We start from the raw sequence: 27040 nt of genomic DNA on the forward strand, positions 1-27040 counted from the left end.
GGGTCTCTTTTGCATCTAAGTAGTATGGGTGGCTCCAGGCTGAAAAAGCAATGTACTCTTTTCAAAGAAGAGAAAGATTTTGACTAGGGAAAGGTCTTGAGGGAGGAAGGAGATGTGACTTTTCAGAAGAAAGCTGCTCTATTGTCATTGGGTAGAAAACAGATCTTCACACATAAGTAATGATGTCATGCATAGAAAATAGTTTAAAAGCAGGGGAAAAGAGTTTCTTGAAGATTTCACCTCTAGTAAGATGAATAAGATAGTTCTTCTGACTGGAACAGACTAATTGAAGACCAAGGGAAAAATCTGTGGAGGAGACCCTCGAGGAAAGTGACTTTGGTAGCCAAGGATTTAAAGACTGTTGCTGTCCACTTGGTAATGTGAAAGAATATAAAAGTTTCATAGAAAATGGGAGCATCTAACAAGGCCAAAGATTTTTAATCTTATAACTAAAAGCATTTGTATCCACAATTACTGAGATCTTTTATTCTATGGAAACCAGAAACTAATGCACATTCACTGAAATGTGTTAAAGAAGGATCATAGTATTATAGATTTAGAGCTATACTGGACAGTAGAGGTTACCAAGTTCAGTGGTTTTCTTTTACAGTTGAGGAAATTGAAGGCACAGAAATGTTAAATGATTTATCTAGTCAATTATCTAAGTCAAGATTTGATCTCAGGTCATTTTGAGTCCAAGTGTTTTTCACTGTTCACTATGTACCTAACTAATAACCCCTGACTGCCGGTTCTGGGTCATCTCTTACTTCTCTACCCTGTCCCAGAAAGCCCATTGTTGGGAAACCTCATTGTCCCTCAAGATCCCATCAGCCTTGGTTCTTTCCCTAATCACTAACCTCTTCCCCTCAGAACGAAAGAACCATGAACTCCAAAAGTTTCGTTTAAGGAGGTAAGTCAGTTCATACTATCTCCTTATTTCTCACTTGGCAGCAGTGTACTCTCTCCACCACGTCCCTGAATAGACTACCTTCTTTACATCCTATCCTCTTCGCTTTTCTGTATTGACTTCCTCTGCTAGTTTATAAACTCCTTTAGCATAACGTCTGTCTTTTTATATATTTGTTTCCCCATCACTTAAAAAGTGCCAGGAAATGTTTATTGACTATCAGCACTTGTTCATTTTAATGAACAATGGTGACTTTCAGCTCCTTTTCTTACCAGTTATTTACTCCACCCTATTAAAGACCCAGAAAGAGTCAGTTGGTGAATGTTAACTAAGCTAAAACAAACAAACAAGATAAACAACACTTTACTTGTAATTACAGAGAATCTATGTAATTGATCAGATTATGTAGCAACACTGGCCTACCTAAAATAACTATGGTAGATAAAATTCAAAAGTGTTCAGCAGGAAGAATAATGAAAACATCTATAGTGATCAACTCTGTTAAGAAAATATTTATTTGTAATGACCAGCATCTTTTTTGAAAAGGCATATTTATAAAATGTTTTCTTTTTTCCATTTCAAAATAATGCACCCTATATTTAGTCTTTTCTATTTAAGAGAACAAATCATTATTCTTACTTTTTTTTATTATATTTTGTAAGTATTTACCTCTCCAACTCTATCTCTAGTTGAACAATTTAAAAAAAAAGAAAAAAAGGCACTCATTAGAAATATCCAGCAAAACAAATTCTCACACTGGCCATGTCTGAAAATGTAAGTATTATTCCTCATTTTAAAGCAATTACTTCTCTGGCAGGAGGTAAGTGGTTTATATCCTCTTTATTCCTCTGAATTCATGCGTTTTCATGGCTTTGATCAGAATTTTAAACTCTTTGCAACATTTCAGAGACTGTAAGTGATATTTTCATTATATAGATTATTTTTGAAGTTCTTCTCACCTAATTGCATTAGTTCACAAACATCTTTCCAGTTTCCTCTAAAAGTGTCCATTTCATATGGCATATTAATATTCTGTTACGTTTATATATCACTAGTTAAAAATATGCATTTCCCCAATATTTTGATATCTCTGTACCATCTTAGATTATAGTTTTTACTACTAAGAAACTTTTTAATGTATACACACACAAAGAAGAGACAGAGAGATGCAAGCTACTCTGTGTATACATATGTATACATTATATACATATGTGTACACACATGTATATATTATGTGTGTATATATGCATACATACACATACATATAATATATATACATATACATATACATACACACATATATTTCTCCCTCATTGTTTTGGATCTAATGATGCTATCATTGGTTCAAATGGTATAACTACTGGAGCATAGTTCCAAGTTACTTTCCAGAATATTACCTATGTTTTCAAAAGAAAGAAAGTCAAAACAATAAACACAAAAAGGTATGGATCTGGTATTTATTTAATTTTGCAAGGTAAATAATGCATAGTATAGATGCAATTTTTTTCTGTAACAATTTGTCTTTAAACATTTAATCTTATTTTGACTTCAAAATCAGTTTTTATACACTTATCTACTTTTCTATCAATAGCTTACTCAAACTCATCATTTTAATTTAAAACTCTTCTAAATTTCACTCACTGAACTCTTGATCATTTAATGACCAGGTGGAGATGCTGACCTCAAGCCTATTGCTATTTCATTGGAAGCTAGGAGTACCACATTTGTCCTGGAAGTTAAGTCACTCCAGCAGGCTGAGTGGAAATGCCAACAAAGTGCTAGGTTCTCTATGGTTCTCAATAATGGACAGCCTTATTAGAGATTCAAGCCCTACTTTTCCATTGTGATATATGACTATTCACTTATAGAAAGGTTGATGGTCACTATAGATTTCCCCAATCAGAATCTTCTGTGCTCAAGTTCCCATTTTCTTGCCAAAATTTTGCCTCCCCTCTGAACTTGACATAATCACTTGAACGTCAGTCATGGGAACTGTCAGAGCGTCTTTGGGAATAGACTGAAATGCTTTGAATGTATGTATAATTATTTGCCTTTTTTCATGGGATCAATTAAAAATAACAATCATAGTTTATGTGACATATGACATTAAGATCATGATATTTCTGTATACAGATAGCACCTTTCATCTCCATAGTTTGTAGGTTACTTCAGATTCTAGAATGCTAGGGAAGACACCATTTGGTTTATTTACTATCCCGTGACTAGGCAAATGGCCACACATAACAAAACACAGCACCTTTTGATTTTCCGTTAACATTTCCTTTAAAATCAGTCTTTAGATGAAGTCTTAGGGAATCAGAATCTAGGACTCATCACAAAGGTATAGATTGGGATCCAGTGTATGCTAGAACTCCTGACAGTGATTTTCCATTCATCTTCTATTTTAAACTTTTGATTTTGCCATGACTAGATTATCCTCATAGATTAGGGAAATAGGCATGGACAGACCGTAAACCAAGAGGAAAATTCGTTCCACCATGGTCACCATTTTGCTTCATTTCTGACCTTAAGAACTTCAAACCCTAAGTAGGTCAGAGTGCAGGGCTGGAGCGGAGCACGGCAGTGGCGGCGCCTGAGATCTTCTCTGCCATGGCCCAACGCACCCGCAGCAGCCAGGCCTGGCATTTTGTTCTGAGTGGGGTCCGCCGGGAGGCAGATGCCCAAGCTGTGGCTTTGGCCTATGGCACCACCAACTGGGGCTATGATTACGATGGACAGTGACTCAGATTCACCGGCAGAGTTCCCCTCCCTGCCACCATCCATCCCGAGTGCTGTGCCTGTGATTGTGCAGACCTACTGTGACTGTGAGAGCCAAAGTGAAACTCCGTATTGTGCCAGCCTCCACCCCAGCCATCGAAGCAGGGACTGCCAGTGTGGAGAGGAAGATGACTATTTTGATTGGGTATGGGATGATCTGAACAAATCAACAGCCACTCTGCTGAGTTGTGACAACCGCAAAGTCAATTTTCACATGGAATATAGCTGTGGCACAGCAGCCATAGGAGGAAACAAGGAACTGTGTGAAGGCCATCGCTTTTGGGAGATTAAGGTGACTTCTCCAGGCTATGGCACTGATATGATGGTTGGCATTGGGACATCAGATGTTAATCTGGACAATTATCGCCACATGTTCTGTAGCTTGCTGGGCAAGGATGAAGATAGCTGGGGCCTCTCTTACACAGGACTTCTCCATCACAAGGTCGACAAGATGAGCTTCTCATCACGGTTTGGCCAGGTCTCCAACATCGGGGTTCACTGAGACACTTGGCATGGGACCCTGACCTTTTTCAAAAACAGGAAATGCATAGGAGTTGCCAACACCAAACTGCAGAACAAGAAGTTCTACCCCGTGGTTTGCTCCACTGCCGCCAAGAGCATCATGAAGGTGATCTGTTCCTGTACCATCCTCACTTCCCTGCAGTATCTGTGTTGCTACTGCCTGCGCCAACTGCTGCCTGACTCTGGGGACACACTGGAAGGGTTGCCTCTGCCACCTGGCCTCAAACAGGTGCTGCACAACAAACTGGGCTGGGTCCTAAGCATGAACTGTAACCCCCTGCCATCACCATCACACAAGGTGTCAGCATGCTCAGGGACCCCAGAGGCCAAGCCATGTCAGAGGAAGAGGTGTCGAAGGACTTAACTTATTTTCCAATGAAAACTGCCTTGTTGGGCTTGGGGTGGCTTCTTTCTTTTCCCTTTCCTCCACACACTCTTGGGACAAGAGAGGAAGGTTTGGGAGGGGAGGTTGCCCGTCCCCATCCTCGGGGCCAGTTGCACTGGTTTGAATTTGCCAAGATATTCACCTCATTCAGGAACTGGTTTAGGTCACAGCACCTGCTCCTCACCTGGACTGGAAGTGGAAGACTGTGCCATGAACCCAAGAGCATCAGCTCAGAAAAAGATGAACACAGTAAGTCTCCCTGAGCCCTTATTCTGGACTTAGCCCAAGGGTCACTGCAGGTCCTCTTCAGGGTGGTTGAGACTGGAGTACTACTGCCTCCCTCTGGGGACAGTATATGATCACTCCCGCCTCCAGGGAGCTGAGGAGAACGCTGCAGCCTAGCCTCACCTGTTCTCAAATGTTCAACTGAGAGAGATGAGGAGAAAAGCCTGGTGTCTATGTTTCCCTCCACCCCTTGGGGCTCCAAATCTAGGATCTAGAACTTAAAAAAAAACCTGCTTTTGCATGTTGTCAGCTTCTTCTTCTCCTATATCAAAGATTGTATCAAATCACTGTAATAAAGTCAAAATAGTTTATATTGAAAAAAAAAAAAGAACTTCAAACCCTAATTGTTTGCCACATCCCCTTTATCCCTCTAAATCTAATGAATTTATTTGCCATATATCTTCTTTGGGACATTTATGCTTACTTCTTCTTGCGCTTCTTTATTTACTCCTCACACTAGGCAGCTAGTATCCAAAGAAGTAAGGGAAATGGCAGAAGCTGATACTGGGAGGAACGTTTCATGGGCGGCTGCAAATATAATGTAAAGAGTAGATGTTTAGAAATCAGAAGATCTAGATTTGGTCCTTGCTCTGGCACCAGTTAGATAGATGGCTTTGAGGAAATCACTTCAGTTTTCTGAGGTTGAATTTCTCCATTGTGAGCTGAAGGGTTTGGTCTAAATGAACTATATCATCCCCCAACCTAGGCTCTCCCGTTCTATGAATGTATCATTTGATAAGTGTATATTATGATTTTGTTAATGTTCAAAATGACAGGGTAGTAAGGAATAATATCCAGTGTAAGAAAAGATGGAAATAAAAACTCAGTTTTGTTTTGTTACTTTTCCTTTGTTAATCATCTCTGGTAATTCAAATGGCATGGTGTCTACTGTTGGATTGCTTTGTGGGGGTGTTTTTAATTATATGCTTTAATTTGGCATTCGGTCTATTAATATTGTGAGTTTTAGCACATTTGTATCTTTTTATTCTGGAATATGAAGTAGTAATCCTTATAATAATAATAGCAATAATGATAATAATAGATTGCATTTACGTTGCATATTGTGATTTGCAAATTACTTTGCATTTTCTTTTGATCCCATTATAAATTCTGTGAGATAGGCAATAAAAATATTATTATTGCCCCCATTATATAGATGAGGGAACCAATATTTTAATATGTTTAATAAATTTAGTAAATATCATATGGTAGTGAATGAGATAGCTAGGAATGAAATCCATGTTGTGCAGAATAGTACTAAGGTACTGGAAATAAAAAGAAAAAAATCAAAAACTCTGTATATACTCAGGGAACTCATATAATATTGATTGGATAAAATGCATAAATAGATAAAGAAATACAAGATAACTACAACAGATAAAGAAATATAAGAAGGAAGGGAAACCTGACAAATAGAGGGATAAGGAAAAAGGTTTCTCTTAGAAGGAAATATATCCACTAAGTTCTGAATTAAGCTAATGATAATAAGAGGTCCCAGTATGAAAGGAATTCTTTAAGACATTGAGCAAGAGATATAATACTGACTTCAGGGAACAGAAAGTTGACCTTCTGAATTGGAATGGAGAGTGTGGTGTGAAATAATATGAAATAAGTCTTTAAGGCTGATAATCTGTTCATATTATAAATGGGTCTCAATGACAAATTGAAGAGTTGATATTCTATCCTTGAGGCCTTAGGAAATGACTAAAGGTTCCTAAATGGTAACTGATATGGTACACTTGAGCATTAGGAAGATTATTTTGATTGCTATGTGGAGGGTAAATTGGAGAGAGGAGAGACTAAGGGCAGAGAAATAAATTAGGAAGCAATTACAATAGTTACAACCTGATAATTAAGGTGGTTGTGAAAGAGATGGTTGCTAGGAATGTGCTGAAAGTTCATTTGATATGATGGGGCGGAGACCAGAGTGAGGGAGATCAAAGCAGTAAGAATAGCTCTGAGGTTGTGACCTGATTTCTGTAACAGTTCTTCTCCCATCAGTGGAAACTGGGAATTTTTTTGCTGCCTTTCAGTCTCATCACAGCTTAACCCTTCTTTAGAGCCATACTTTATTATGAGACTGACGAGTAAAAATGTCACTGAATTGCTGCGCAAATTCTCTTATTCCAAAGAGTAATTTGTGCTCTTCCGTGTCTTCCTTAGATGCTGACTTGGTATTATTGTGTTGGATTTTAAAAAGCTCATTTCAGAAATGCCATGTATTTGACATTGCTTTGGAAACTTGTACAGGTTGTATACACCAAAGTCTATAAACCAAGCCATCTTGAATGATCCTATAAAGTGTGGAGACAGACTGATATTCAGCTTACATGTTGGTGATAACCATGAGATCATGATTTTATTTCTGGAAGAGACTATAGGGATTATAATCCTGAGGCCCAGAGAGATGAATGTCTTTCCCAGGGCCCAAGTGGGTAATGTGTCAGGATTTGAATTCAGGTCGTGTTTCCACAACTCTCCATTTTTATCCATTTTCTCCATTTCCATGATCTCCATTTTCTTACTATTAGTATTATGAAGAGTTTCAGCTAGAAATAGGAAAATGAATACATTTTAAAATGATTCTGGTGTTTAGGCAATAATTCATTTAAGTGAGAAGGTTTGAGATTCTTACTTTCTAGATATGTGAATTTTCTTTGAGTACCCTTGTTTCAAAGCTCCTGATTTCAATATGAATTACTCTACATTTTTGGTTTATTTGCCATTTAGCCCATTATGTGATAGGCTAGTGCTTTATCATTCCTTGTCCACAAAAATGCTTGCTGATTGATTGACTCTTAATTGGCATCCTATTCATCCATCTAACAGTAAAGGTAATTGCTGAAGCAGATAAAAATTAGGAAAAATATAGAAGTTAAAACCATATTATTTAATATTTTCCTCTATGTATTTTAGGAATTTTGGCACATCAAAGCATGCATATAAAGATGATAATTATATCTAGCATTGGTCCAGTACTTTAAGGGTTGAAAAGCGCTTAATGAATTTCAACTCATTTTATCCTAATAACAACTCTGAATTCAGGGCCCTATAATTATCACAATTTTTCACATAAAAAAGCTGAAATTGATAAAGATTAAGTGACTAGACCAGGGTCTTACAGCTAATATGTGCCTAAGTGGTATTTGAGTTGATATGTTCTTGTTTATCTTTTTATTGGGAAGATATATGATTGAATGTCTCCTTATAGAGTTATGTCATCTTATTGTGATAGAATCTTGTTGTTCATCCTTCGTTTTTGAAGAGGACCAGTGCCATTATAGGGTGACATCTTGACTTCAATGTCAATTGGGTTTAAATGAGGCAGAGTTGCATAAAGCTATCAGCCTCACTCTCTCTTCCAGAGTCATCAAAGTCCAAAGGCAACATAAAGCTCAAGATGAGTGGGATATTGTGGATGATCTTGGTATCTTCAATGTCTGACTGAACTCTGAGTGCTCTGCCTGCTTCAGCTGCCTTCATGCCAGGTGGAACAAATTGTTCTCACTTACCCATTCTGCTAGGGGAAACCTTTACATGTTTGGGTAGACATCCCCCTAATTCACAAATGGGTTTGGGTCCTATTGGTTATTCTCAACCTGGTTTAGCCTGTCTACCAAGGTGATTTTACTGGGGTGAGACCACTGAGTGTGCTACAGTTTCTTGAAGCCACAGGTGAGAGTGTGATAACATCACTGCTGTTAGGAAAGCATCTCTGTAATAATTACTTTTTAAAAACATATACAACTAAGTCTTTGCTCATCAAACTCCATGAAGACAGAATGCGGTAAATTATGATCAGAATGACAGAATTTTGGAGCTATAAGATAACTCTAAAATCAAATCAAGCCCATATTAGTATTATATTCTACAACATCACTGATGGTGGTAATCCAGAAATTGATCATGTTATTTAAAACTAGAAGGACCTTAGAAATCATTTGGTTCACCTTGATTACTTTATATATAAGAAAACTGAGAAACAATAAGGTGAGACACACCACCACAGCTACAAATACATGGTTAACCCTAGTTTTAAACACTAGTTCTCTGATTCCAAATCCAGGGCTTATTCCATGCACCTATGTGTGATAGTAATGGCAATTAAAGATTCCCCTGTATTGGCTTGGTTTTCAAATTGATTGTATTAAAACCCAGAGTTTGTTAATCCCACCTGTGGGATGGGCTTGTTGATGTGAAAAGAAAGTCCTGAAGTGGGAGGAGCTGGTGATGTAGATTTGGAGAGACAAGAGAGAGGCGGAAGATCTTTTTGGAAGCAGCACCTCGTGGAGAGAGAGAGACTAAGAGAATTGCTGGTGGCCGCTTTGAATTGCCCTGGACTTTTGAGACCTGCCCCCTGAGCTGCCAAGGACTGAGGAGACATGGCTGTTTTGCTGGTACTTTGTCTGTCTGTTTTGATGTTATTTTGCCAGATTTGTCCACTGGTGAAAGACTGTCCTTTTGTTGAAGAAGTCCTGGAACCTGGCTGTTCGCTAAGAAGGCCTGCGACTGTCCTGCAGACAGAGAGTGAATACTGTCCACTGGTGAGGGACAGTACTGTTGTTGCAGGGGTCTGGAGACTGTCCTGCAGACAGAGTGAATACTGTCCACTGGTGAGGGACAGTGCTGTTGTTGCAGGGGTCTGGGAGCCTTTCTGTTGGTTCAGAAGCCCTGAAGAAGGATTTTCTTGTTGTATGTTTACAGAAATCCTGGGAGAGGGCTTTGCTAATGTGTTCAGGGGTTCTAGGACTGTTCTACAGACAGAGGATAAATTCATGAAGGGACTGGCAATGTATCTTGTGGCTTTGCTAAGCCTTGTCTCCCCAGGAACTAAGATTGCTGAGAACTTGCCTCTTGTCAAGATGAAGAAAAGACCTCCATTTGGGTATTAAGTGCTGTGTTTAAACTTAATGTAACTCTGGGGTAGATTCAATTGTGATCCAGGGGTGGGGAACTTTTGACCTTATGTTTGGAAACTAATCTCCATTTGAGAAGAGGGGCTTTGTGGTGGACTTAATTAAGGTATAGCCTAGGGGTGGAGAAGTATTTAGAACAGAGACTTTGTAATTGATTGAATGATTGGAAGATCCTGGGGTGGGGTAGTACTTGGAGATTATTTAATCACACTTAGTAAATGCTGTATTTGGAATGATGTCATGTTTTGATCTTCTCTGTTCTTGGTTTGTCACTAAATAAAATAGAGAGCACCTATGCTGGTATTTTGAACCTGGGAAGTTGCCTTCTTTTGGCATTACATTACACTATGTTCCCTGCGAATAGATGAGTTTAACTGAAACTAAACTTGTGTACATGTAGCTGATTAAAACACTCTTTAACTGGAACATTTGATAATACTTCATGAAGTAAATATAAAGCTAATCTTACCTCATTGCTTAATAGAAAATTGGGCACAATGTTATTAATCGAATAGTAAAATAATTAATATCATTATTATATGAGAAGAGTATAAGAAAGAGAGGATCTATTATCCTTAATCTCTCAAGAGGTTTTGGTAAAGAATGTATGTAAGTGAATTTTACCCCAGCATGTATAATCTTAAAATAGAATTCTTCACCCATATGTAATATCTTCAATACAAATATTAGATTGCTTGGTAAGCACCTAATTTTCTGACTCCAGCTCAAGTGACCATTAAATTGTCATGGCAACTTTTCTCAAGTTAGAAAAAGCCTTTTAGAGTCTTTTCCCACTATAACTACCAATAGCTACAAAAGGCAATCTCTTCAGCAGTCATTTTTGCAAGGTTGTGGTGATGGTGGTATGGAAATGAGATGTTGAAGTAAGATTAGTAAAAGTCAGGACATTGCAAGTGTACACTTTTTACAAAGAGACAAAAAGTATGATTGGTTCTTCAGATTTCATGGAATTGAGAACTGAGTAGTCAAACAATGGCATTAATGATCTTTGTTGAAGATGCAGTTAAGAAATTTGAGAACATTCAAAGTTATTCTCCTATTCCTTTTCCTAATCATATATATTTTGATGGCTACTTGAAGATAAATATAATGAGAGGTTTGTTTGTTTTTTTTTTTTGAAACCTAAGATGTTCCCTGAAGCATTAAGTCTGGTGACCAGGGATACTTGACTAAACTTTTGGAAGCATACCATACTAGAGAAAAAAAAAAGATTAGTGGAATAAGTTGTTTCCTTATGAAAATATAGCAAAGTCTAGTTAAGTCGTAATATCATGTCTACCTTCCAGATTCTAAATATAATTTAGTAGGGCTAGAAGGGAATGAATGCAAGTTCATATGGAATAAAAAATCTTAATAAAACCACTTTTATATTTTTAATCAACAAAGAATAAGAATTTATCATTTTCTAGCCTCAACTATTGAAAATAAAAGAAGTTACAGGGTGAGAGTGCTAAACACACATGACAATAAATGATAATATTAGCTCAAATTTATATGATATATTTTTCCCAAAATACCTTTATATACAATACAGTGGGGGATTTGAAATCAGAATACTTGCCCTTGATTCTTGACTCTGCTACTTATTACTAGTGTTACTTTGAGCAATTCACTTTAATTCTTTGGTTCTCACTTTCCTCATTGATAAAATAAGATTGTTCAACTAGATGATTCTAAGGTCCTTTTTATCCTTACAACATTGGATCATTATATCCTTATGACATCCATAGGAGATAGGTAATGCTAATCTGATATTCTACTTTTTTTTCTGTTGATGGTGGCACTGATATTTGAAATCATTTAGGATTTGGTCATATACACTTTGAGTCATGCTATTTTTCACTCTTCTTTTCCAGTTTCACCCCATTTAGTTCCCGAGTCTAGTCTATTCTACCTCTAAAAAATTGCTATCTCCATTCCCTTATCTCCACGCACACAGTTGTTCCCCTAGGAAGGGATCTCAGGATCTCTCACTTGGACTTTTATAATTGACTCCTGATTGGTTTCCCTGCTTTCACTTTATCCCTGAGGTCTAGCCACATACTGCCAAAATAATCCCTCTAAAGAAAAGATCTGGTCATGCTACTACCACCATCAAAATATACCATAGTTCTAAAAGTGGTTCTACCAATGGTTCTAGAAAAAAAATACAAACTTCTCAGCCTGGAATTAAAAGCTCTTTATAATTTGGTTTCATCTTACATTAATGGATATATTTTATTTCATTCACATTTGTGCACTGTATACTACAGCTAAGCTGGACTGGCTAGTTCTGCATTCTTGACATTTTATATCTTATAGCTATGCCATTGCACCAATTATCCTGAGTATTCAAAATGTGATCCCTCCTTCTTTAGCCCTTAGTTTCATTTAAAGAACGAGTATAATCTCTGACAGAATGACTTCCCTGATCTCCCTAGTTATATGATCTTTCTGGTGAAATTATCTTAAATGCATCTATGTCTTCCCCTTGCCACACCTACATACCTGAGAAGAATATAACTTTCTCAAGATCTATTGTTTTGCTCTTGAGGAAATGTTTTTTCATGGTCTCTATAGCTCCAACATCCAAGACAAAGTAGGTGCTTAATAAATGATTGCTGAATTGAATTGAACTTCTCCCATTTCTTGGATGGGAAAACTGAGGACCAGACAGTTTAAGAAACTTATCCACAGTCACAGTGTTAAAACTGAAACTAAAGCCCAAGTCACCTAATAGCTCAGGAAGCATTAATAACAACACATGCCTCAGCTGCTTATTTGAAAACACCCGGATCATTGAATGAAAGAGAGATAATAAGGGGTATAAGGGCACAATTCCATAAGATTCTTTGAATCTAGGTATCCCCTTAGGAAACTAAACTTCCGGTGTTGTCATCAATAAACATTTGTTGTCTCTTATGTATTACCAACATAAAACTTCTTTCTCTAAGGTTATCAAAGATCTCTTTACTGCTGCCTGATGATTTTTTTTTCCAAACTCATGTTTAGTGACCTCTCTACCTATTGGCCACCATTTCTGTTAACCACCCTCTCTTGTTTGGCACATTCTCCTCCTACTTTTCAGTTTCCTTTGCTGAATCATTCCCTTCCCCAAAACTGGCTATCCTTCAAGACTTTGCCCTATCCTCTTTGCCAGCTATTTATTCTTTCCTGAGGCTATAATCTACCCCTTTCCTATTTGCCACAATTTTGCTCAAGCTTTATATGCTACACAAGCTCCATTTGGGCAAATTGTCATGTCAAATAATTAGTCTAGCAGAGTCTGTTTTAGAGGTGGCAAAGAAGATGCAGTCTGAGTGAATTAAAGATGCTTTTGAAGCATCTGAAGAGACATTTGGCTTTACATACCTTTCCTAAGCTTTGCTTTTGGGAAAAGAGTGAGTAGTAGCCTGTGCAAATATTAAGAAACAAGAGGGTTTGCCAAAGGACTTAATGACCCATTGGAAGAAACTATTTCCTGTCACTAAGGAAGTGGAAATAGATATATTAATTCTCCAAAGCAGGACTTTAAGAGAAAAATCATCCCAGAAAACATCCCAGAAGTATAGTCCCCCAAAAGGAAGAAATGGCATAGAATCTGGTAACATCAGAAAGCTTCTTTGAGTCAACCCTCTCATCCCAACTTTAGAAAGAAAACAGAGCACTAAAGAAACTTGGAATTTACAATACTTGAAGTATCCCATGGTGTTGAGACAAGAGAAGAAAGAAATGATTGGAACAGCATTTTACCATTGCATTCCTTACACTGTTTATGTTCAGTCACTCACCCTTCTAGAAATAGTTGACAGCTATAAGTAGGCTCTTCTAGACCTCACAAAAACAACCAGCTTGTGCCATAAAAAAGTTTGGTAATGGTTATGGTAGCATCCTCTAGGACACAGTTGTTAGCATCTAGGAGCACTCCTAGCTTATATGGTAAGTCTTCATAGCACTTGCACTTCTCAGCAAAAACATTCTTTATTTCAATAGCAGTGTATTTATATTTGCTAGTTAAATAAAGACATACTTAGTTGAAGGCAAAGTCATTAAATGATAGACTCTGGGGTTTTCTTTTACAGAAATATATATATATCAGGGATACACAGAAAAAAACAGGAAATATAAATGATCAAGACACAAGGATAGTGGGTAGATTCATACCTCTAGAGATTCAAGACTGCCATTTCCCCCATGTATGTCATCTTCCTGCTTCATTGATTTTCTTCTCTATATCTTAAGCCATTTATTTCACATTGTCTAGTGTCTAACAGGCATGTGGTCTTTGTCAGATGTGAATTCTTTTCAGAATGTCTAGTTTTTATTGAATATATGTACATACCATGGAGTTTTAGCTGGACATTGTTTTTGTTCTTCTAAGATAGCTATTTTTTTCATGATGCTTTGCTAGTCCTATGTCCTCATGTTCAGATATAGTACTCCTAGATATAATACTGTGGAGATTATATATTCTTCCATTTTCTGGTTTCAGACCTAGTCATCAGCTAATTTGCCATAAGAGGAAGAATGAGCATTATAATCCCACCTCCACAACTCTTTTTAGCATAAAAAAAACAAAGGCTTTTAAAAAAATCTATAGATAATTCAGAAGGATGCAGATATAATTTAATTAGTCATTGGACTATAGAACAAAACAAAAAAACAAACAAAATCTTAGTATTTTTTACTCCACACATGGACTAAAGTTCCGTCCTAAGAAGTTTACTTTTTAAAATCTTGGCTAAAATGGCTATATCCTGTCAGAATGAGATTCCTCAACCCAAGAATCAATGTATTTGCAACATAGAGTAGACCTAGATAACATGTGCCTTTAGGATTGAGTCAGAATCCTAACTGATTCTGAGTTCTAGAAGAGTTGAACAGAAATAACATTTAAATTCATAATGTTATTGCTGAGAGTATTCTTCCTCTTCTGGTAAAGTGGTAGTCCCTCGGTAGATTTCCTTACTGGAAATTTTCAGTTTCATGTAGCAGAGGAAGATCATGAGAAAATAGCCTTCATAAAGCTTTTCTTAGGATGGATATTTTGTCTTCTCCAGGAGATTTCCTCACCTTCCTTGTAGGAAGCAAATTCGTTGGAACAAAGATCAAACCCGGCTCAGTCATATTTTTGTGCTTCATTTCCCTTTTAACCTAGATTTATTGATCACTAGACTCTGTCTCTATTAGAGGTTTCACTCTGACTTAGGATCAGAAATATCATGATTTTATTTATAATTTTAGATTGCTAAATGTAGAAGCTCAGCATAAATAGAAGCATCACTTCTAGCAAACTACAAAGAGTTTTCTAGATTCTCACTCCCCTCTGTCCTGCTTATCACACTTTTTTAGTTTCTCACACTAAAGATTGTTTCTCATGAAAGTAGATGAGGGGGAAAAGCTTAAGAATAACAATAACATTTAGCTGATGATATTCCACTTTCCAAGCTTCATTGTTACATTTGATATACATACATGTAATAGCAAGCACAAAAGTGGTTCACACCTTGTTTCAGCTATTGAATTAACACATTGTTTCAGTCTGTTAAGAAGCAGAACATGTGAACACTACAACTTGTGAACTCCTGGGGAGGAGCTAATGACTATATAAGGAGAGCCCCAGTGCTAGAGACAGCAGAAGCTGAAAAGAGGACTCTTCTGGTGGCAGAGTCAAGGAGAGTACATGTGGTATCCCAGCACTCTGTTTGTCTGCTCTGTCTGTGTTGGTTTGTTTGTTATACTTTGTATAGAAGCTGTGGGACCTTATTGGAAGCCCTGAAAGAGGATCTTATGGTTGTATGTTTACAGAAGTCCTGGCGGAGGATTTTGGAGGTCCTGGGACTTTACTGATAATTTGTGCTGACCTCTTGGACCTTGTTTGTGGCGCAGTGTTGATTTCTATCTTGATGACTTGTGTTGAGTTCTCAGATCTTGTTTGTGGGTCTGAGTTGATTTCACAGGCAGATAGCAAATTGATGATGGTGCCTGCAATGCATATGAATATTATTGTGGCTCTGTTAAGCTTGTCTTCCCAGAAACAGGATCTATGAAGGACTTGAGGTGGACTGGACACTGTAAATTTCAATATGGAATGGGAACTGGATGAAGAACTGGACAAGGAGCTGGACAAGGAACTGGGAGCTGCCTTCCTTTGAACCCAGGTGACAGTTGAAACTAGGACCATGGAAATGATACCATGGAAGCTGAGAGCCAGCCTTGAGTCAAGCTGAAAGAAGACTTGGATATTGTGTACTTCCTGAGAAGATTGTGACTTACTTGTGACCAAGAGCTGGTTGGTCTGTGTATTTTCCACTACCCCTTAAGAGGTTACTGAGTTGTGACTGATGCCTGAGTAGTGACTGATGATTGAATAGTGACTGATGACTGAATAGTGACTGATTTGTAACTTAATGTGCCCCAATGAGTGGAAGACTTTGACTCTTCTATTTTGTGATGCTTAAGAAGGCAAGTCTCCTTAAGGATGATTGAATTATTGAGTTACTAAATGATTGTACTTTGCTGAAAACTATTATGACCACTTCAGTGAAAACTATGTGGCCATTTTAGTGATAAGTCATTGTGAATGCTGTATTTTGATTTTCTGTAATCAGTTGTAACATTGTGAATGCTACATCTTGATTCTCTGTGAATGTTTTGCTCTGATTTGTTATTGAATAAATAGTGTTCACTTCTACTATGCAATCAGAATCTTGAAAGCTGTTCACAGCAGCAGTCTTCTGGAAAGCTGCTCATGCATGGCTTTACAATATATAGGCACCCACATATGTATATACAAATGCATACATATAATTATATAAATGTGGGTATACATATATGTAATATATGTATGTATGACTAACTAAAAGCTTCCTAATATAAATGAAATCCAAGAGAGATATCCCATGATAATGCCTCTTAAGTCGAGGAAAGAATACGAGTCCTCCTAGATGGAAAGTATCATTATATGTGGGTGGCACTCACATATGAGAAACATAATTGGGCAAAGTATCTTTGAAAAGAAGTTACATTCAGGGAACATGAGTGGCCTGAGCACTGTCATGGAAGGATAGCTCACTCTTCCTAAATAGCCAAACTTTTCTCCTCTACTGAAATCATAGTGTGGCTATTTCCTGTATATGCCCCGCCCCAACTTCTGCTGACCTTTGCCTTTTGTACTTCTTTTTTGCCAGGCATCAATTCTCAACTCCAAATATTTTAAACCAGTTCTTCTAACACATTGCACCATTCACTTTGGAGTGCTGTGATTAATTGTCCTTTCTTTTAATTTCTTTCTTCACAGAAAATACTTCTAAATAGTTTTGTCCATAACATTTACAAGTGTGAAGGTGTTACCATGCTGAGTGGCCTTCCAGAAAGCCTTTTTCAGGCCTCTCAGTTTCCTACTGTATGTCATCTGTTAATCTCAGTTCAGTTACTCTCTTCCAAATCCCTGGCAACTCCGTTCACCTTCTTCTAGGCAGGCTCTGATTTAATCCTCCCTAGCCCACAACAACAACAAAAAAAGGCTTTAACTATCCTCAGTCAGCATTCTCAGTCAGTAGTAATGAAACTTTCTTTAGCTCTTCTCAAAGGCTAAAAAGTTCTTCTCCACAGTAAAGTTACACCAGAGGACATGAGATAAATCCTGCTCTTGGACCTCTTCTTAGAATGCTCTTGTGAACTGTGGTAACTGCTGAATGGCTTTTTTATTTTCCTTAGTTTTACTGGGTCACTCAGTTTAACCATAACTGAACTTACAATCAGAACACCATTTTGGTGCTTGAATCTAACATATTCCATGGGATGATGGAAATCTTCCTGGGGCCCTACTTCTTAAAATTTAAATAAAAAAAAGATCGAGAGAGCTGTGGTTAAGGATGCTATTTTGACCTTACCCTATCAGTCCTTCTATTTTATGAAATTAAGAACTGGTTGTGATGATGCAAGGAGGCTCAGATCCTATTGACCTTTGAATTCCTTTTCTTAACAACACATCACAGGTCTCCTTTCACATCAAATGATCATTCCTATGCAGATGGTTCCTAGACCTATGATTCGAGTTTTAAGCTTTCTTTTGGATTCAAATTCCACATGACCAAGTGCTTGTTGGATTTTATAAATTAAACATATTGAAGACATTTTAAAATATATCAAAATATTAGGAGAATAGAACTTATTATTTTTCTGGGCTAAACACATTTTTCCTTTAAATTCACTCTTTTTTAAGTCAGAGGAAAGAACGTAAGTTGAGGGCATCTACCATTTACTCAGCTTCATAGTTTCTAAGTAACATTTGACTGCTATCCTTCCCTTATTTCTTTAGTCTTATCAATTGCCAAGTCATTTGGATTTAACCTGAGCAATTTCTCTCATATATGATACTTCTCTCTGATCTCTTGTCATTCCCTGCTTAGAAGAGACAGGAGGATAAAGCATCCTCACTAGGTCTCTCACTGGCAGTGTCTAGCCTCTCTAATCCAACCTCTACATAGTCTCCTAACTGAATTTCTCACTTCTAGTCTCTCAGTTCTCCAACCTCTCTTCCACACAACTGCCAAACTTCTCTTTATAAAACACAACTATTCCATTGCTTTTATCCAGGATCTTTAGTGACCAAGTATAGGATAAAACACATATTCCTCTGGCTGACATTGAAATCTCTTCCTAGTCTGTTTCTTTCCTAACTTTCTAAGTTTATCAAATATGACTCCCTTGAATTAATCTGTATTCCAGCTGAACTGGAGTACTTACCTTTTTCTAAATTTGGATTTTCTCACATCTCCCCCTCCCTGCACCGCAAAGTCTTAGTAAAGGTCTGGAGTACATTTTTTTTACACTAGCTTCAAATCCCTGGATTACCTCATGATTTATTTCATGTGTGTTCTTCTACTTAATGCTTTTTTTCTGCTCTATTCATTGTTATGCTTTTTATCCCCACACATCCACATATTTGCTAACTTCTTTACATTTTGTGTTCTTTTCAGCAGAATATGAATTCCATGATTTCAGAAATTGCACCTTGTTTTTTCTCTAGGTTCTAGAATAATACATTGCATGAGTTATGTATTTTATAAAGGTTTTGAGTTTTACAATGTTCTTTCCTTACAAAAGACTTAGGAAGGAAGCACTGCAAACATTATTATCCCCATTTTAAAGATGAGGAAACTGACACATTGTAAAGCCAAGCATAAGCAGCTTTCAAAAGGACTGCTGCTGTCCATAGCTCTAAGATTCTGATCACATAGTATAGTGAGCTCTCTATTTATTCAGCAGTAAATTAAGCAAAACCTTCACAGAAACCAAAGTATAGGATTCACAATGATATAACATAAGAACTTATCACTAAAGTGGCCACATAGTTTTCACTTAAAATGGACACATAGTTTTAAACAAACTTAAGTTTGTTTAAACTTAAACAGACTGACTTAAGTAAGACCTTAACCTAATCATCCTTAAGTAGCAATCCTCCTTAAGGTCCACAAAGTACAAAGGTCTAAGTTTTCCCACCCCTAGATCGCATTGTCTTGATATCTTAGTTAAAAAGTCTTCTTTATTCTTGATTGGAGATTAGTTTCCAGTCACCCTTAATTCAATCATCCTCAAGGGGTACAAGGTACAGAGTACAAAATTCTCCCACCCCTAGATCACAGAAAATCATAATCTTGTCAGTGAGCACTAAGTACCCAAGGGGAGGTCTTTTCATCTTGACTTGATACTGGCTCCAGAATTCCATTGTTCTTCTTCCATAAGTCCAGCTCCCTGGATTCATAGGCAAGCAGCTCTCAGCTCCTCGTCTAGCTCCTTGTGCAACTCCTCATCCAGTTCTGTGTCCAGTTCCTATTGCATATTGAAGCTCACAGTGTCCAGTCCACCTCAAGTCCTTCACTGTTTCTGTTTCTGGGAAGACAAAGCTTAACAGAGCCAAAATAACATTCACACACATTGCCAGGCACCATCATCAATTCACTATCTGCCTGGGAAATCAACACAAACAATGTCTGAGAACTTAACACAAATCATCAGTATAGCTGCAGGACCTCTGAAACCCTCCTGCAGGACTTCTTTAAACAGAAAACATGAAAATCCTCTTTCAGGGCTTCCAGTAAGGAAGGGCTTTTGTACAAAGTATCACAAACACAACAGAACAGATATAGTGCCTGGCCTCTACAACCATTCCCCTTCTCAGTTCTGCTCTGTCCCAGCTGTCCTCCTTCTTGTATATTGTGGCTTTCCTTCCTATTCCACCCCTTCCTGTTGCATCAGCAAGTTCCTCCCACCTTCAAAGCACAAGGGCTCAAACAAGGTTGGAAGTACTTAAGTAGCTGAAACAAGGTGCTAAGTACTTATTTGTTTGCCATTACAGGCTTAGAAAGTGTTAACAACTTCTTTACTCATAAAGCTTGTAAGGTTGAAGATGGAATTCTAATCTTGGCCTTTTAACTCTATCCGCATCCATTGTTTTTCTATTACAAAAGGCTACTTCTTAAAACATGTTTGTAAAACGCATAATGTTTTTTTCTATTTCTTCAAATCTTACATTCTCAAGGGTTTATGCAATGACAATTTATATTTACTTCATTTTTGTTAACTTTCAATTCACTTGGCATTGGAAGGACTTCATGTACTTTTGATTTCCCTGAACATTAGGATTTCTGGTCCAACCAAATAAGAAAACAGTGAAACATAAGCAGCAAAGACATAAGCACAGAAGATATGAGAATACAAAGGCGAACATTAATTTGTAAGCTCCTCTACTTCAAGGACTGTCTATTGCCTCTTTTATGAATCCCAACATGTAGCACAGTTCCTGGCATGGACTAGGAACTTAATAAATGTTTATTGATTGATTGATTGATTATGTAATGATATTTGCTTATCTTAGTTCATCTTTCTGCTTCTCTTTGAGACTTAACTTCTATGATCATAGATTACATGATAGCATAGATTAAGAGCTGGAAAGTAAATTAGAGGTCATCTAGTCCAATATCAGAGGTTCAAGTACTTGACCAAAGTCATACAATGAGCAAGTAGCAGAACCAGAATTTAAACCCAGTTCTTGTTGGATATTATATCTGCCACTACTTCTGTTCTCTGGCCCTACTTGGTAGGGGGAAGATGGCAAGCAAAACTAATGTGGAAATACGTTTAGCATGATTGTAAATATATAACCTATATAAGATTGTTTATTTTCTTGGGGAGAGGGGAGGATGGAGGGAAAGAGAAAAATTAGGAACTGAAAAATTTACAAAAAATAATGTTTAAAACTCTCTTTACATGTAATTGTAAGAAAAATAAAATACTATTGTCAAAAAAAGAAATGATTATATTTCCCAAATAGAAATAGTACTATTTCATTCTTTTAACAGGTATGTATTAAATTCTTTTAAAAAACGTAATGGTCTTAAGCTACCTAGATATACCCATTTAGGTATGTCCAATATTGTAGTTGGTTCTACTGGGCTGAACTTTATGAGAAGAGATCAGTGCTAACTATGTAGATAATAAACTAATGTGCTTACAGATAACTGAACCCATGGTTCCTGATGAAATGAATAGTGTAGAAAGAAATAAGAGAGCCTGTGAAATAGTTCTGTGATTACTTTGTGAGACTGGTAGTACAGGAATCATCATCCTCATATTACTGATGAGGAAATTGAGGCTCAGAGTACCTAAGTGACCTGTCCATGTACTCAGTAACTGTCACGGCTGAGTTTTTGACACAAATTTTTTTCTACTCAAAGTGTACACTCTTCTTGCCATATAACTTTGCTACTTCTAATCCCCTTCATTACAAATTCCTTCATAATATCCACGTTGTTTTGTTTTACCTATTATACACACATACATATTTCACACAGACATTTCACACATGTATGGCAAATAATATGCATGTGCATGTATGTTTGCATGCATGCATGTGTGTATGTATGTGTATGTACAATGTGTTTCTTTGCCTTCTTGTTATTTCCTTCCAAAGGAATATAAGTTCTTTGAGGACAGAGATTGTCCCATGTCCCTTTATACTCAGTGCCTAGCATATAAAGTGAGCTTAATATATACTTGGTGAATAAATGACTGAATGAAATATTCTTTAAGCCTCAAAATGTTATATGGATGCCATATAATAATAATAATAATAATAATAATAGTTTTACGTACTTAAAAAAACAAATTATATATATATATATACACACACATTAACATTTTCATTTAAAGTTTTGAGTTCCAAATTCTATTCCTACTCTCTTACTCCCTGAAATGATAAGCAATCAGATATAGATTATACATTAATGTTATGTAAAACATTTCCGTATTAGCAATAGATTTGTCTCCATTACACTGTAAGGCAACATATTTGACAGAAATACAAGATAAATAACTGCTTTAAAAGTCTGGCTAACTTCCAGTCTCCCCCAATCGTTCTGAATTTTTATGATATGAGGTAATAGAATGACATATATATATCTGAAATATTTTATACCTGAAAACAGAAAAGATCAGAACAAAACAATGGTACCTAGGTTCCATCTCCTGGAGTTTTTTTTTTTTTTAAAGGGAGGGAGGGAGGAGATGGGAGGAACTACTGTCATGCAGCCCTTGTATGCTGGCCCCTGAGGGAAGCAATAATTTTGTTCAGAGGGGCCTGCCAACATTCTTACCATTCAAAACACAGGCAGTAAGTCAGCAGAAAAAGAAAGGGGATAAATAAGAGGCATATGATACCACCACAGAATAAAAAAGTTTCTAAGGTTTTGGAAATACTAACAAGTTTAGTGTGTGTAGATGAGGGATGATGTCCTAGTTCAGAACAAGAGTTGACTTTTGTATCGTAACCAATTAATTTGTCCCATTGTTCCTATGTAGTTAGTCACAGAAATGTTTCAGAACCACTGTTCTTTGTAGTTTCTTCTGTATTACTCTGGAAACAATACTTTCAAGGGAGTAGATTCATCTCTTTTATCCTTCTGAATACTAGATATTTGAAGAATGCAATGTTTAGGTCAAGTCTTTCTAATGGGAGATATTATTTTGTATGCTATCTGAAATACTGATTTTTTTTAAGGAAGAGAATTGGAATCAAACAAAAAAAATGGTGTTTTCCTATGTGTTTTTACTTGGAAATAGTGGTGGCCTTGGAGTTAGGAAACCACCATTATCATCATCATTTGCATTTATATAGCACTTTAAGTGTGACAAAGTGCTTTGAAAATAGTATCTCATTTGATCCTCACAGGAACAATTGGGAGATATTTGCTAATATTATCCCTATTTTGCCAATGAAGAAACTGAGCCTGGCAGGTCAAGTGACTTGCCCAGGCTCACATAGCTAAAAAAATCTGTGCTTGATGTGAACTTAGGTCTTTCTGACCCCAGGTCTAGCCCTATATTCAGTATGCTACCTAGAGACTACAATTCTAGGATGAAGAACCTCCCTCTACCAGTAAAGCTCAGTACTTTGTAATTTGTAGGCTTTTTAGGAGTTACTTAGAATACTGAGGGGCAGTTGGTATATATACTTAGAATACTGAGGGGCAGTAGATATAGTTCATAGCTTCAAGGCAGGAAGACCTGAGGTCAAATCCCACCTTAAACACATACTAGCTGTGTGACACTGGGTAAGTTGCTTAACTCTGTTTACCTCAGTTTCCCCATCTGTAAAATGAGCTGGAGAAGGAAATGGTAAATCACTCCTGTATCTTTGGCACAAAGGGGTCAAAAAGAGTCAGCCTTGACTGAAAAATGACTAAACAACCACAATAACAAAGAGTACTGAGGAGCTCAGTGATTTGCCAAGAGTCACACAGCCAATATGGGTTAGAGATAGAGCTTGAATCCAGTTCTTTCTGGCTTCACATTGGTTCATTGGCCATTATACCACTCTGCTTCTCATATATTTCACTTTCTCCTTCAAAAGGTAGAGAAGAAATCTTCAAACACAATTTTTTTCATCAGGATGATTTTTCACAGCTACTAGTAACTTTGATGGAGATAAAACTGGGACTAGGAGCTACCCTTTGGAGAAAAAAAGCCTTCCTCAAAGTCTACATATTCCTTGTGGCTTTACTTTTGGTGATCCTCTGCAGAAATGAGATCCAAGCATGTTTGCATGTCTGTCCTTCTCGGTCGGCCATTGCCTAGAGAGATCCCCATTCAGTGCTTCAAGGCATCAGCCTCAGGATGAAGAGAAGATAAGTAAAAGTAGAAATGCTTTTCTTGCCACTAGGTTGTTATTATACCTTCCTTATAATCAATCATGCTAATATTCACATATTGCTTTAAGCATGAGGAGGTATTTTGCATATTTTGTCTTATTTGCTTCCAATTACACCATAGTCTTTTACACATAGTATTCTCTAGTAGTTGAGGGCTGGTGGCATACACCTAGGTGAGACCAAACTAGAAATGTGAATTCAATCCAAGTGAGATTATATTCACAAAAAAGATTATTTTCTCTCTATATGCCTTTTTCCTAGTGATTGCAGACATATGTGAAAGGGTCTTTCCCTCTCTTCCTTCAGTGGTCAAAATTTTCTTATTTAACTTTGTAGTATTTTTCTGTAAATAAATATTTTATGGCATGACTGCCCCCTGGACACCAATCTGCCTCAGATTCTTATCTTATGGTAGCCCTTTATTAGATACCTTACTTTGAAAAAAAGAAAGGTTAGAGATCACATTCCTCTTATTTTTATATAATCCAAAATTTAGATTTATTTGATTTTCTATTGAAAAAGTAATATACCTCTGCTCTTTCATTTTTCTCCCCTTCAGGTGTATGTTAGATGTGGGAGGGGTTGATGAATAGAAGAAATGACACTGCTATCTTCTAGTCTTTCTAAAGTGTGATCTGTGACAATTCATACTTAACAGTAGGGATTGTATAGTATATTAACTGGAGAATGAAAATCCTGCAACAGAATAAGAATAGAGGTTCTCCCTGCAGTATGGAAGAGCTCCATTATTCATATTTTAGGCACCTCAATTAGATATTCATTATTCACAAGTACTTATGCAACTCTGAGTTATTCATAATGGGAGAGAAGTTTAACTTTTTTTTTTTACTTTTTTTTTTAAAAAATATTTTTACATAAAAGGGGGTAGGGAGAGATGTTTGTGCTATATCAAAATCTAAAGTTCTTCTTGTTAGGTAGAAACAACCAGATCATGGCAAGGACAGACTTACAAGATTTGGTTCTACTTTCCCAGCTAAATGTGCCACAGTGAGCCCATCCTTATGAGCCTGAAATTGGGATCAGGATAACCAACCTGAACTTCATTCATGTCACTCTCTAGCTGTTCAAATGCTGCTAGATGGACTCATTTGGGATTTCTTAGCTTTATATTTAGAATGCTTTTTAGTGTTGTGTAGAATCATGTTCACATCTTCACTTATGTTTAATTTGGTAATGTTTAAAGGGATTGATAAAGAGAATGTGACAGGATAACATAGTTTAATAAATATAAGGTCATTCATTCATTTTTTTTAAGCAATCAGGGTTAAATAACTTGCTCACAGTTACACGGCCAGTTATTTCTGGGTGTGGTTCTGAATATCTGAGCCCGGATTTGATCCCCAGGTCATCCCGACACTGGAGCTGGTGCTCTTACTCGCTGAGCCACCTGGCCACCCCTAAGCAATTGGGGTTAAGTAACTTGCTCAAGGTTACACAGCCAGGTGTTTCTGGGTGGGTGCTAAGTGTCTTAGCCCGGATTCGATCCACATGTCATCCTGACACTGGAGTCGCTGCTCTTACTCACTGTGCTACCTGGCCACCCCTCATTCATTCTTTAGTAAGGATAATACAACTTGTTAAAAATAATTTTCCAATTGTGAAGCATTAGTTCAGTAAATGGCACTTGTCATACTAGGGCATAAGAAAAGAGTGGAGTTAGGGTTAGGGTTAGTGTTAGCTCAGTGATTATCATTTGAAAAGATGAGAGGGAATACACTGATGCTTTACATAAATATGTTTCAGTAAAAAAGTATAAAATCCTGTAGATTCTGTTCATAAGAGGAAAAAAAAGAAAAATAAATTAGTTCCCAGGATGAATTAGTTCTTTTGGGGGGGGGCAGTGCAGGGAGAGGCAATGGCTGGCAAGTTTATTGGGTGGGTGTTTCATTGAACTCCAAGCTCAGTACAGGAAGCAGATGACAAAGAGAAGTCAAGGCAGTACCGAACCCCCCAACCCCCCAGCCCCAGCTCCTCCCAGCTGGCAGGCAGAGATTATCTGAGCAACTTCCCAAAGCTGAGCCCTGATAAATTAGTTCTAAAAAATTCTCCAAAGGAAAAAAAACTTTTGGTCTTGTTAAATATAGAATCAGAATTTTTGACATGGGAGGAAGAAATTTTAGAAAAAATCAAGTCCATCTTCTACACATAGCAGATAAGTAAACTAAGGTCTAAGAAAGTAAAACAATTGTCCAAAGCTGAGTGACTAGTTAGTAATTGAGCCAAAATATAAAACTGGATGATGCTGTTAAGTTTATTCTATGGAAGGACTTCGTAACAATTTGAGACACCAAAAAATCCTTCTGAAAAAAAAAATGAGTTCCCCATTATTGGAAATATTCACATAGAACCTAGGTGATTATTTATTATTATGATTTCATTTATTTTTTAAAATGTTGAGTTCCAAATTATTTCCCTCTCTAACATATGTCTGTCACCCATTTAGAAGGTAAGCAAAGTATCAATTATATATATATATATATATGAAGTTATATAAAATATTTTTATATTAGCTATGTTGCAAAAGGCAAAAAAAAGTATGAAACATAAAGAGACTTTAAAAAATCATTTTGTTTCCACTCAGTTCTTTAGTTCTCTCCTTGAATTGCATTTTTCATTATGGGTCTGTTTGAATTATCTTGCAGCATTGTCTTAATCAGTGTACCTTAGTCTTTCACGGTTGTTTAATATTACAATATTGTTGTTGTTGTGTTCAGTGTTCTCCTGGTTCTGGTCAGTTCATTTTGCATTAGTTGCATATTGCCAATGCAATACCCACTGCAGCTGCCATGAATATGGAAGCATATTTCCAGGTTTGAGTTGCAAGATATAACAGACTCTTTTCTTTGAAGACAAAAAGAAGATATAACCAGAAAGCCAAATCTGGTAATAAAGAAGTTCGTAGACATTACCAATGCAGAGAGCATTGTCATCCCCAAGGCTTCCCTCCATCAGGCCTCCCCACAAAACAAGCCCCCTTAGGCAAAATATCCCTCTCTCACCCATGCTAGCAACT

At 37.0% G+C, this 27040-nt stretch overlaps 1 protein-coding gene and 1 pseudogene across 1 annotated transcript in view; both read left to right on the plus strand.

The window, feature by feature from the left end:
* Window positions 1-27040, plus strand: part of LOC138157377 (contactin-associated protein-like 2) — a 2155842-nt gene that overhangs the window by 20656 nt on the left and 2108146 nt on the right. The gene's annotated exons all lie outside the window — the stretch shown is intronic.
* LOC138157303 (SPRY domain-containing SOCS box protein 3 pseudogene) lies at window positions 3461-4614 on the plus strand (annotated as a pseudogene).

Source organism: Petaurus breviceps, unplaced genomic scaffold (genome assembly GCF_028583685.1).
Source record: "Petaurus breviceps papuanus isolate PSGF00001 unplaced genomic scaffold, PetGlider_PUasm1.0 112, whole genome shotgun sequence".
NCBI lineage: Eukaryota > Metazoa > Chordata > Mammalia > Diprotodontia > Petauridae > Petaurus > Petaurus breviceps.